Below are 14,155 nucleotides of genomic sequence, written 5' to 3'. Positions count from 1 at the left end.
AATTTGAAATTTTTCAGATTTAAATTTTATTAAATTAAACGATATATAATAAAGATATCGGTATTATCAATAAAGAATTAATAATTGTTTGTAATTCTTTAGTTGTATATTTGGTATCATCGTGCTAAGATATCTCTCTCTCTCTCTCTCTCTCTCTCTCTCTCTCTCTCTCTCAATATCATGCTAAATGCTGTTATGAAAATAGATTAAAAGTCACTATAGAATATATGGTATATTTCTGCTATTCTAAAAATAGGAACAAAATTCTTTATCGTTATTAAGAACTTCATACGAGGTTACCATACGATATTAGTTTCAGCCGGACGACTGTGATCGCTTGTAACATACAGAGAACGTAATAATATGTCAGTCGACTGTAGTCGTTCTTTAGAGAATATATGAAAGGGTTAAGTGAGATACGACAAGAGCACGACTGATGTAATTTCATGATTCATCGGCGGTAGCCGGCCGGTAGATGCTCGGTTGACTTCTTACATGTGATTACTTTGCAAGGTATGATATCGCCCCGACTGTAAATGTCTTCGAGGAATTGCGCTTTAGCGTAACGGCACGTGGGCGCTAATATGCCGAGAAATGCATCGTGAATATATTTACAGCGAGTGAGAGGCAAAGATATACATAATTTTGCTTTTGACGCTCTTAAGTATATCTTTCTACTACCCAAGACTCGGATAACACCAGAAAATCCAAGAGATCGCAATCGATCGAGCTTCAAAAAATGACAAAACCGATCAAAAGCTCCTTTTTATTAGACTTTTTTGAAATTAGTAAGGATGGCGAAAAGAATTCTTGTTTGGAAAATTTTACTTATACTAGACGTCATACTAAACGATCATTATATCAGATTAAAAATATATTAAAAATTGATGATTGTTACGATCAAAATATTTTTTTATTCTATAATAAATTAATCAATCATAAATCAGGACTCAATCGCGGCGTAGAGGTCTAGGTGAGCGCGGATTGCGCTAATTTTCGCTTTCACGCGAGGCGAGATTTCGCATATTTTTTTTCTTCTTAAAATCGATCGACTGTTTGCATAGTCAACAGTCATTAACGGCGACAGGTTCGTATAATCCGTCATATTAGTAATTATAAATTTTAAGATAGGAAATATATATAATAGGCGACACAGATTAAAAAGATAAGGCTGCTTATTCCTTTTTGAAACAATGTTTTTATTCTTACACGTATTTGGCGCGCGTTTTATTCTCCGGTTTATTAAATAACTTTGTTATTGTTATTTACTGATGTAATATGTCTTCATTTATTTAAATGATGTTTTTAAGACTGGAGGAAATAGAGATAATGTTCTAGATTCTAGATCATAGATCATGTGTAAATTGTGGATACGCGCGATTATCGTGCCGATCGTTAACACGTACGCGCCGTTATCAGTTATCGTGAAACGAAATATTGCCGTCTCGAGAAATACGATCATCTCGTAGACTTGAAATAATGGCGTACGAGAGTGATTGTCTTATTTTATTAATAGAGATTGTGTAAACAAAACAAGAAACTAAATTGTTTTACTATTCGTTGATTTTAAATAAACATCGATCGTTTCAATTTTCACTCTTTTAACAGTTTATAATTTTTTTTTATATATATTTAATCAATGTATATTTAATTTACAAGATATAGAAATATTTATATTTTTTTTTCGATATACAATACATTTTTCTTTCTCTGACTCTAAAAGGGTGTTGATTAATAATCTCTCAAGACTTGCAGGCGCGCTCGGAACTCAAGACATGCCGCTTGGGTGGTGGTCTCGCTTGATTATTCGCGCGCATGAGCTCTCTCTCTCTTTCTCGAGCTACCCGTACCTCTGTTGTAGTGTGTTACCAGGTGTAATACGTCGTAAATGGGCGCGCCGACAGGAAAAGAGAGAAGAAGAAAGAGAAAGAAAGAGAGGGAGAGGCCGAGACTGGCAAATGAATTGAAATTCCGATTGAGCGATCGTCATCCTCTTGTTAATGTCGCGAGGCGTAACAATTTCAACGCCTGCGGAGTGACGTTATTTTTTCATACAACATTTTATAAGCCTTTATTTGTAAAAGAGGTAGGCCCGTTTCATCTAGAAGTGGCTGATGTCATCGATTGTAAATGCATATATGAAAAAAAAAAAAATATATATATATATATATATATATATCGCGGTCTCTGACTTTCTATCGCGCATGCAATTGCTCGTCAAGAAAAAAGAGACACAAGGCAATGCTAACATTTTGCAGAGCAACAATAGGATACGATTTGTGTCATAATAATGTTATCTATCAGGGAAGCTAATAACGTCTCAATCTCGATACAAGGCCGTGAGATATATAAATGGAATGGGATAAAATATTTTTAATATATTTGCGCGATAAAAATGCTATTGAAAAGATATTGCGATTAGAATCATCGATGGTGTTAACTTTCTCGTCGATGCGGAAGCGTTTAGATAGGGAAAGTTGTAATGTGCAGTTAATGAATTTCTTGTGTTGAATTTTGATCGAGGCGATCGAGATTGTCGGGGAAAAGTAATTCGAATTCATCAAAGACATCTTGCCACACAAAACTGATGATTCCTCTCGTAATAAAGCAATTCTAATGAAAGATGAATCTTGTGTCGCAACGTGAGTATCGTGATTCACTCACAAGCATAATTTCGTAAGACGAGACTCAGAAATGTATTATTATGATTATCAGATGATTATTGCTAATCATCGTTTCCATTTTTTTGCTCCGTCTTTTCTAAAAGTTAGCCTAATATTTCAGCGATCGGTAATTGCATTTTAGGCCTAATCGTATCTTAAACAAGAATTATGGTTATTGCCGCAATGTAGATATTATACTTAAATAAAGAAAATTTTGTTTCTCAAATTTTGATTTGTAACTGAATTTTTTGTGAGCGTGCTTCATTATTACGGTTTAGTAAAATAAAGCGTTATATTATAAATACAATATCTTCAAGTTGTCATTTTCGAGAGAAAATTTAAATACTTCGGTATATTAAATCAAGTCTGTAAAGATGATGATTTTGTTAATAATTGAAACATTGACGTATTATATCACTTTGTTTATAACTGAGCAGATTTGACAATTGTAAGTTTTCCGATCGATTCGAGATATATAACATAGGGGTATCAAGGTTGATATCGAGAATAATATAGCCTTTTGTGTTTAGTACGATCGAACGGTTAGAGATAAAATGATTATACAAGATGCATAAGATTATCAGGCTTATTACTCCTAATTCTCTTATCACGGTCATTATTGTTTGCCAAGGGCAGCGACCTTTCCGCTTCCAGTCCGCGCGGGAATAGCATAGAATTGGTGGACAAATATTTGCAGTATCGTCGCTGTCAGAAGCGCGCGTGCACGGTTGTTGGTTCAGGGTTAATAAAAGCAGCCGGAGTAAGTGGGAAAAGCCGGAAGGAGATAGAAAGAAGCAGAGTAGAGATAAAGCTAGAGAGAGAGAAGTAGAGAAAGAAACAGAGGGAGAGAGAAATAGAGAAAGAGAGCGGACGGGTGAACACGGTGCACTCGTCTCTCATGCCACTCAAGAGGTGGTTGCTCCTGTGGTCGATCCGTATGAGCACGAGACTCGAGTTTCCACCTACGAATCGCCTGAAGGGACGTTTCCGTGCGCCGCACCGAGCCGATCCGCTGTGGAAGAGGAGGAATTTCATTCCGCATGCTATTCCGTTCGAGGAGCTGCTTGCCGCTCGCACTGAGGGATTCATCCTCTCCTTCATGTGCGAGAGTAAATCCTTCGTGATCATCGTGCCAAGAACGCGCGCGCGCGCGCGAGGCCGTGGCTGAGGTGAAAGTCTCTCCCTTTTCTTTTTTTTTTTTTTTTTCAAGTGGTGAGGTCTGTTTTGCCTTGAAACGAAAGAGGATACCCCCTGTTCGCGGAAAATATCGATGCACATAGGAAATCCGAATCTTCCCATTCTTCGTTTCTACATGCTATGCATACAGAATATAATTCATTTTATCTGTTATTAGTGTTAGTCTATTGCTCATTTTATACTTTGAAATTTTTATAACTTTTCTCATTTTGCTTGCCCTAGCGATGCATTTTCTACCGCAGTAAAATCAGAAATCCGTTATTAATTTTAGTTTATTTTTATCTATTATCAAAATACACACACACACACACACACACAAAAGAATATGACAAGAGATCATCTGTATATAATTATATTTATCTACAGCACAGTCTGAGATCTGGAAATAAGATTAGAATACTCTTAGAGATAAAAAAGTGCAACATATACGATAAGAATGAAGTATGATAACGCTTTAAGGATTCATGCATATATATGTATATGGTTTAAGATAACGTCGTATGGTTTTTTCACATCATTTTGCTCGGTCCACATAAATCTTTGTATATATAAAAAAAATTATAATTATATATATATATAGTATGTATAATTTTAATTAACATTTCTTGATACACTATTTGTGGTGTACTAATATAATAGTATTTTGTGTTTCGTTCCCTCACATGATTTTTGCACGCATCATGTTAGACATAAGTATAATCGAGATACATACTTTCATCAACATTGCGAAATGTCTAGTTAAATTATTGCTATTAAATCCTGTGGGATACTTCTTTTCGTAAACGAGTTTCCTCACTCAGGTTGTCAATTCTATTTGCGAGTAACTTCCTGAATTTTTTCAACAGTCTAAGAGAGAGTTGCGAGTGACAGGGATTCATAAACGAACATTTCGTGCGATCTGTCATATTTTCTTTATGTCTTGCTTGTTATTCGATGTATTTAACTTTCCCCTATTTATTTCGAAATATATGTATATGTGTCAATGTACGGGAATATGAATTTTCACTGAAATTTTCTTAGCATGGTATTATTTTCGAGCGAATAAAGATGGAAACGCCATTACAAAATTCGAGTTTCCATCTTTTTTAAATCGAAGCAAAGAGATTCACTTTCGTTTAACGTACTCTTGTTTGCATCCGTTACGCTTTAATTTATAGTTTCGTCAATGGCTTAAAATGCCTATTATTATCGCAAACTCGTGATAGGCCGCGTTACATCGACCGTAATGTTAATTAACGAGCAGCAAAACATCCAATGAGAGAAAAAGATAGAAAGAGAGAGAGAGGGAGAGAGATCGTTTAAATTACTATTCCCACTAACGGATACATTTAAGCAAAAACCGCCCGAAAGTAAGTTTAATTTGAGAATAAATTTCTCTTGCCTACACACGCGCGACCGAAACGGACCCCGAAGAATCGCTCTTTAAGAAGTGCTGCTGTCGATGCGCGATGTGAGATCGGTTCCTCTATCCGCTGGCGTCACGCGATTTGGCGTGTAACTAAGCAAATTAAGCACGCAATTACGGGAATTAAAGCGCCTATTTTACTCTCGATTAGTTCTTTCGATCCCGTTCTTCTCTTCCTTCCCTTTACCTACGAATATATCCAGTGATCATAATGGGAGCGATGCGGGCTGATAATCGTGAGATTCTCCAGGTTTGATTCCGTTCGGATCTCATCCCCTTAAAAAGAGCTTTTCACCTTGCTATGCACATTCATAGCAGTCGCATTTGTTGTATGACGCGTAGATCCCTCAATCAATGCATTATGACCTGCGATTTTTCCATTTTCTTCTCTTTCTGTTGTAATAAATCTTCTTGCATTTCAATAATTCTTTTCCTGTTATTATTCCTGTTTGTGTTTTTTTTATTATCTTTTTTTGTTTCGTACATTCTCTTTTTAATCGTGCGATTTCTTTTTGTAGTTTTTGCATTTTATTAAGATGTCTTTTTGCTAATCTGCAATTTATAAAGAATATCCGTAAAATAAAATTTTATTAATTATTATTTTTTAATTACTTGGGACTAGTGTAGTATGCATATATTAAACATTTCACTTTCTCTTGCTCCAATTCCTGAATTTGTTCCATTGTATTCGATGTTAATATCTTTGATGTTATATTCGAATTTTGATTCACAAATTTAGTAATCTTATTTCTCATCTTATACCATATATACGATTCGTGTATCTCAATGTATTGAACGTTTCATCGAGATTGCAATCTGTGTATAGAAATAAATTTACAAATTTATGAATAAATAATTTCCGCTTGAATTACGTTTCGTCGAATATATTTCAAGATTCTGGAAGATAACAATCTTAAACATTGCATAGATTACAATTCTAGCCGGATTTTAAAATCGATTAAAAATTGAATTTTTTTTTACGACAGAAAGGCATGAAAGGGGAGGTAATACATTTTATTATTTTTATCTATTTATTTATTCTTAATCCAAGCCTTATGGTTTTGGATAGTTTTCGGTTTTACATTTGTGATTTGTTTGTAATTTGTTTCTACCTATTTGTGTTAATGTATTTTGTAGTGTAGTGTCTATATTATTCCATTGAGTATAATAAATCAATTTTTAATAATTTATTTTTCTTTTTGTTTCAAAAATGCGGTTGCAATTTTTGCGCTTATAAAGTTGACAGGACTTTTAATTGATCTCTTCTCGAAAAACTCAAAAATTCTATAGAACGTCTCGAAAGTAAAATTATGGCATTAATCCTCTCCTCCCCCTTCCTATGTTAGAATTTAAAGCTTATAAAATAGGATTCGGTCTCGGGCGCGACGGCGGTGCGCATACGATTACCTTCCCTTTCCGCGTGCCGTAGTTAAACGGCGGCGTTTGTATAATAGCGGCCTCGTCGCTCCTAGCGCCAACCGGAGTCACAAAGGGTATGGGAGCGACACACCCACCGGATGCATTTTATATATACACTTCGTTCCCGTAGATAATCTGCGGTGACGTCATCGCGTCCTATAGAGCACCTATAGCAGCCATGACCCGTCGCCGCGGCACGCGCAGCGAAGAAATCTCTCGTCGAGCCGCTATTTCACTTGTCTTTTTTTTTTTATAACCACAGTACAATAAAAATAGTCTGTTTAAGCTTACCACTTGTTTTTTTTAATAAATATAAAAACGGGTAAACAAGAGTCGCGTTGGGAAGAAAGCGCCAAAATTGTGTAAATCTTCATAAATTTAAATTTATTAATTACAGTTCTATATCGGGCCATTCTCAGTAATTTGAAACAATATTAATAATACGATATTATTATTAATAATTTGAGAAACCAACCGCGAACCAACCTCTAATTTAAGAGGCCTCTCCTCATCGGTGACAATCATTGGGAGGGATGAAGCAGGATGCCAAATGTCAAATTTCATTCGAAACGAGATGCACTTATCAATAGTAATGACACAAATTCTGTTTTTAATTTTGGGAATCTATCGTAAACAAATGCTCAATTTTATGACTATATTTAGAGATCGTACGAACAGTTTTGAACTTTTAGAATTAGAAAATATAAAAAAATAAAAATCATGTATGACAGAACGGTATGAAAATTTTTGACAAATTTTATTTTGAGAAATTATATCAAATCTTTCTCCTTGTCTTCTCTTGTGACGCGTAGTAGACCGATCTTTTAATTTAAATCGTTCGAATGATTACATGTGGAGTTAACTTAATACGCTTAGCGCCACGTTGATTAGAATAATTATCTTTCTCGAGAGAGAACGATTTTTCATACTAGTGACTCTTTTATTAATTTTCTCCTTGAAGAAGTCAAGGATACATTTAATATTCTTCAATTTCAGAGGAGTCCCTTCTTGCTGCCTTCTTACAGCTTCCTTATTTTCCGATTATATTTGATGCTCTCTTTTGATCTCGAAATATTTCGTTCCTGCTGTTTCCTCATAGTTCTCGGTCAACTATCTTCCGTGGTTTTGTCTTTGACGACGTTTTCACTAGCTTCTTTATTTCCATAACACGAGTTTGTCGGATTGGCTATCCGATAGAAAATTTCTACGGCTTTTAAAAACTTGTTTTGCGGTAATAGTTAATCTACTTGTTTCACTAAAGCTTATTTATCAAATGAGATATTATCCTCGGATCAGTTTAGCGCTCTATCTTCATTGATATATTCGTGACAATCTAACGATTGATTATTTTGCGAAAGATGTCAAAGTTTATAACGTGTTTCGAACTGTTTAGAATTATTAAAATATAGAGATTAGTGATTTTTGCGCGGATTTTTCTCGGAGTATAGATAACCTATTATAATACTTTTACCCATTATAATACTTTTATTCTTGTGATAATAATGACATATTTAAGTTTACGGGAAGAATTCGAAAAGGCATTGAAGGGTTACATCGAGAGATGTATGGTAGTGTCTCGCGCCAAGTGGCGTGCAGCAACAGCGTGGCATAATATACACATACATATTACATAGTTGGATCGGTTGAATCGTTGCACGTGTAAATTGCATTTGCACACTCGGTGTTTGATGTGTCGAGTAATCTGATCTGATACGCGGGGACTTATACATATCTTTTAAGTCTGATACTCGATAATATTTGCGGATAACAAAGTGACTTTGTAAAAGACAAATGTAAGTATAGCATGGAAAAAAGATGAGTGCTTTTGCCATCTTCTAAATTATTATTAAAAAAAGCTAATAATGGTGTTCTATTTTAAAAAATCAACGACCTTCCTTATTGAAAAATAAGTATTTGACCAATTTTTTATTATTATAATTTATTGCCGGTTAGAAACTATTAAATTTCTGTTCATGCCTTAAAAATCGTGGCAATTGTTACGAGGACCACGAGGACATTGTTTGATTATTTACAGTGGGAGGTTTTTTAAAGTACTATTGCACATAGAGCCAAAGAGAAATTACATAATACATAATAATAAATATTTATTATATTTGGAATAGAAGAGAGAGTGAGAGAGTATGTCATATTACCCGGAGTAGATTCAACCTGTGCTTGAGTAGTAAGTGTAGTGTGAATCGTTTGGATGATGCGAATCGTCGTCCTCTGGACATTTTCCCTTACTTCTGTCGGGATAAACACCTCTGAGAGGTATTCATGTACGATGATACGTTCGCGTATGGAGGAGGTTACCACGATGAAGAACGTGATGGGCAGACACACGGAGCTTTTTAAACAAGCGTAAACAGTTTTCTTAGATATACACGCGGATAGTGTAATGCGTGTCACGCGTTTAAAATCACGACGTGTACATGCGCAGAAACGATTTGCAACTTTATTAAGCCAAGCGAGGCACCGCTCCATCCCGCTAAGTCGCGGCTTTCCACGTGCGCGGATTGATTAATTCTCGTTTCTATGCTTGCGTATATCTCTCTCAATTCCTCCTTCTATTCTCTGTCTCTCCTTGACTCGACTTCTCTTTCGCGAATCTGTCTCTAACAGCTCGCAGTGGTGGTCCGTTTTGCATTATCGTAACTCCGAACGGAGCGTAGCATTGATGGATATTGCGGCTGCTTCTGGTGTATTGTATAACGACGCGCGATCGCTTTTCGCTTCCGATAGGTTTCCCCCGCATTCATGCGGCTATTTAATTAACAATCACCGACCCCTCACGCATTTTTCGATAATTACCGGGATAATTGCGTCGCGGCGCGTACCGCGGTCGCGGAAATGCGCGGTTTCTCTGAGCAGTTGCAGTCGAGAAAATATTGTCGAGAATTGCCTCGCGCTAAGCAACTGTTAATATACCGTAAGGTGTCGTCGTCGAATCTCTGAATGCAAAAAACGCGCAGCGTCACGAATTAATGCTGGATATATTACAATTAATATATCCAAGCAATTGCGCAACTTTAACGAAAGATTTTTTTATACATTTTATATGTAAAGCGTGCTTTTCGACGGCTCTGCGCAGAGAGGGTCTTCCGGAAACTTGTCCGAGATATTATCTTTCAAAAGCGCCTATATCTTTTCTTCATTAATTTACCTAATGTTTGAATTTAAATTTATACCACCTATGTTGTCAGTTATTTAACTGGATAATTCTTTCAATATTGAGCGATTTAAGCGAAGACATTTTAATCAATTTGTATTATCAGTTTTCTTAATCAAGAGACATGGTAGATAAAATTTTTCTGATCGGGATCATTATCACCGGATCGATTCTGAAATTTATTTATTTAAATTGCTTTATTAGAAAGCGAATTACTTTTGTTTCTAAGATATAAAGAAATTTTCAAAAATAGTATTACAATTGGAATAGAGAGAACTAACACGACAATTGATTAAATTTTAATGTAGTTAAGCGTATTTAGTTTGCGAAAGGGTCCGCATTCTCCCAAGAATATCGATTAAGTCCCTCCTCGATTTCCCATTACATCACGCGCATCGAATTTCAAATTAAGCTAGGCACATGTCAAATTCATCTCATGCACACGCTTATGGCGCGTTTACTTGTTTGGTCAGCTTCCGAAGTTCCCACCACTTTGTGTACCCATTCCCGATTAACTACAAAAGTAGATTTAATTCAAATACACAAAAAAACGTCCCCCTCTCCACTCGGTCTTCTTTGCTTTCTCAATTCGGATCGCAGCATCCTCTCCATGCACGGCGATTACTCGCGGTCCAGCGAATCCAAATCTTTTGTGCATAATCCGCAAAGAAGACAAGTGTCGATCCCGTTCTTTCAGGATTTCTATCTCCATCAGGATTAGCTGGGAATAGTGGATCTTTATCCAATCGTCGACAGGTATTTTTATCGAAACAAACAACGTTGTCGTCCCTTTAAAAACGCATTAATTAAATTACGATCTTTTGTGTGCAAAAAAGGAAAAAAAAACATCTGTTGCATAATTGTGCATGCAGATGTTGTTATGCACATATAAAAAACCAAAAGTATTATATATATATAATTATTATATTTTTAAAATATCTCCATCGGTGATTACTATTGTTTTAAATTTTGATCTCCATTTAAAAATACTCGTGTTTGAAATTTTATGTGACTTCGTGGCTTATGAAATGAGATTCCGATGATCAAAATGCAAATTATTGTCCATGATGGACTCGCGAGCAGTGGCACGATTATACAAGACGGGCCATTAAACAAAGAGGCTAATCAAGATCTATTCTAATTAGGACATATAATTTGATTTCATTATTTGAAAGCTTATTATTCATTATAATAATGGTTTTTCTGTAACGTTATGTGAGAAGAATTTATAAGAATAAAATATTACTTTTAAATAATTTATAGGATTCAATGTTAGAAACATTCAAGTTTTTTTTATGAAAGAATATGTCTATCTAATGCTCTTTAATTTTCAAAACTGCAATTGTCAATCCACAATGGTGAACAAAATTTAATTAAATGGTATATCTCTCCCTTTCTTTATCTCTTAAAACGAGGACTCGATTTACGCGAGCGGTCTCGTGAGATCCCATTACGCGTGGAAAATCGTTCGTGCGCACAATGTATTGTATTATATCTCGCTGTCGCGCCACAATACGAGGAAAATCAAATTGGAAATCGGTGAAAGTAGCTACCGTAAATCGGCGAATCGATTGGTGGCAGCCGTTAGATACGAGAAAGCGGGCGCGGAAACTGCGATTCCGGTTACGTCGGAAGCTTTTCCGTTATAGATCCTATGAGTGCGAGAAACCATCTCTGTTTCTGTGGATGTGCGGATCTATCGAGGCTTTGCGGCCCACGTGTATTAACTCATACATGCATATATGGCATACGCGCACTACGGCTTCCTCTAACTCTCTCGGTCGTTAAGCAGCAGCCGCAGCTGCTGTCGCCGCCGTTGTCGTTGGACGGTATTCATATACCGACGAGTACCACCGCATAAAAGCTCGTCCGATCGTAAGTCGTGGGCGTGAAAGTGTCTACCGACCCCTCTTCGCAGCTGTGTGCACTTCGCACATTGCGCGTGTGTACGTTAGAAATTGCTCGTGTATCCGATCGTCTCCTCGCATAGAAATCTACGGTTGCGCCTCTTCGGGATGTTGCGAACGGCGCGATTTTATTCAAAATATATATCAAAAAGGATTATTTTTAGGCCTTCGTAATCGGAATTTTCACACGCAAAAAATAGTATTAATAATGAATATTTAAAATCAAGATTTGCGTATTATATATCTAAAATAAAAATTTACAAAATATTATTAACATGTTAATCAAAATATATGAATTATAATACAATACTTAACTTGATCGATATGTTATATACACGATTGACAGCATTTTTGTATGCAAAGAAAGTTGCAAAATTTATTCAACGAAAAGAAAATTCTTATGAAGCAGATGGATTTGTTTTATATTCATATATTTTGATATACATATATTTATTCACTTGTGTAATTTATTATTGTAGGTTTTCGTTTTAAGTAAAGCACATTATGGTTTTAAAATTAACGCGCGTACCAAGTTTTACATTTTGGACCGAAGTAAACCGAAGTAAACTGAACGAATGCAATGTATCTCCTTTGCTTAATCCCCGTCCAATGGCTCGACATCGCGATGGTGTTCCTCCATTCTCCCTTTGCTTGAGCATCCGCGTACTCGTACTTCATAAGCTCGTAAACGTATCTCTTTACGTTGTTATCTCAGGCGGAACGCATCGCATAATCCGCCTATGCGGTCGTTGTACCCCAAAAAAGACACGATCTCTCAGCGACGATGAGTCAGAGCGCGACGATAAATCTCACGCTGCATCGAAGACGAAAAGAATTATCTCACATCTCCGTAATAACGTGCGCGATTATCATTATTATCCAGCTCTTGCACGTGAATATGTAATATGTAATAGGATGGTCGACGGGACGATAGCATGAACGATTAGCCCTGAAATGATCGGCGATAGGACAATAGAATTTTTATTCGTCTTTTAATTAACAATATTATTATACAATATTAGTATACATATTATTTTTATTAATAATACGAATTAAGATAGATTCATTGTAAATAGAACTTTACCAAATTGAATGAATACATTTCTCCTTCTTTCCCCTCCATCGTTAAGGAAGCGCAATTCACGGCTGAAGGATGCGCTTGGAGGTGAAAGGCAGGCACGACGAGGCCAACTAACAATTAAGTCGTACCTTAAATAGGACCGCCGCGCCGGACATCTCGCGTGCGGCTTATCCGACGCGGGTTTCTTGACGCGGCTACATGAACTTACGAAGTAGCCGCTTGGTTTTTGCGGCGCCCATAGTTTTATAAAGCTAATTTATTAGCCGCACAGACATGGAACATCGCGAAGTGATGTTCCTCGGGCGGTTCTATGCAACGCGCGCGCGGCCTGGGAAACGCAAGAAACCGCTCAATCTTCATTTTAATCTACTTAAAGTATAAGTGCTTCGAGATTTCTCCGCGTCGCTTTCTTATCGAGGAAAGTCGAATATATACAGCAATGTCGATAAACTGGCTTAAAGCCAAAACCGAAAAATGTCATACATTTCAAATTAATCATAAATTATTTATTTAGATTTCCGATAGGACATCTATATTTTTATTCGTAATGCCATCTCTTTTAACGCAACAAATATTTTTTTTTCTATCACTTTGAATAACATATTATTCTGTACATATAGCCTTAATTATTATTTTAGTTATCGATATAATGTCATTACGTTATAACTTTTAAATGTGATACGGTACATATTTCAAAGACCAAATTTATTTCAATCTTTTTATTTATACTTAGAATTTCTGGCATGAGATATGCGAATCTAATCGAATTTACGAAGATATATTTGCGATGCACAAATAAAACTAATACTTTCAAGAAAAATGTTCGGAATCCGTTTCACAACGAGCTCTTTAAAAATATATAAAATTAATATAAAACGTAGAATGTAATTGACGGAAATAAATTGTCGGTCGATATATGTTGCGTTTTTTGCGATTACTATCACTGCGTTGTTGTCATCGTTACCTTTGCCGTTATTTTTGTCGTTAAGGCCGCCCCCGCACAATCGAAAATATACGGGGAACAGGGAACAAATATTAGAGGTACAATACTTTAAAGTAAAGTAACTTACAAGCTATGTACACACGACATAATCTGGAAAATTGAAAAAAAAAAAAGTTTCTTTAACAAAAGTCAAAAGTTAGTTTTTATCTCTAAATATTTGTTCCTTGTTCCTTATATTTTCGATTGTGCGGGGGTCTTTATCCGCGCGAAGCAATGACAATTGACAGAGATTATGTTATCACAATCTTCTATCGGGGCGACTCGTAGTTAAGTATATATTAAGTATTTTATAGCTATCCTTACTCTCTTTC

At 36.0% G+C, this 14,155-nt stretch overlaps 1 protein-coding gene across 3 annotated transcripts in view; it reads left to right on the top strand.

The window, feature by feature from the left end:
• Positions 1-14,155, top strand: part of LOC138943409 (puratrophin-1) — a 276,837-nt gene that overhangs the window by 36,185 nt on the left and 226,497 nt on the right. The window lies entirely within an intron of this gene.

Source organism: Polyergus mexicanus, unplaced genomic scaffold, assembly GCF_030449975.1.
Source record: "Polyergus mexicanus isolate NDT 795.1 unplaced genomic scaffold, iyPolMexi1.0 SCAF_26, whole genome shotgun sequence".
NCBI lineage: Eukaryota > Metazoa > Arthropoda > Insecta > Hymenoptera > Formicidae > Polyergus > Polyergus mexicanus.
This window is presented reverse-complemented; position numbering and strand designations above follow the sequence as displayed.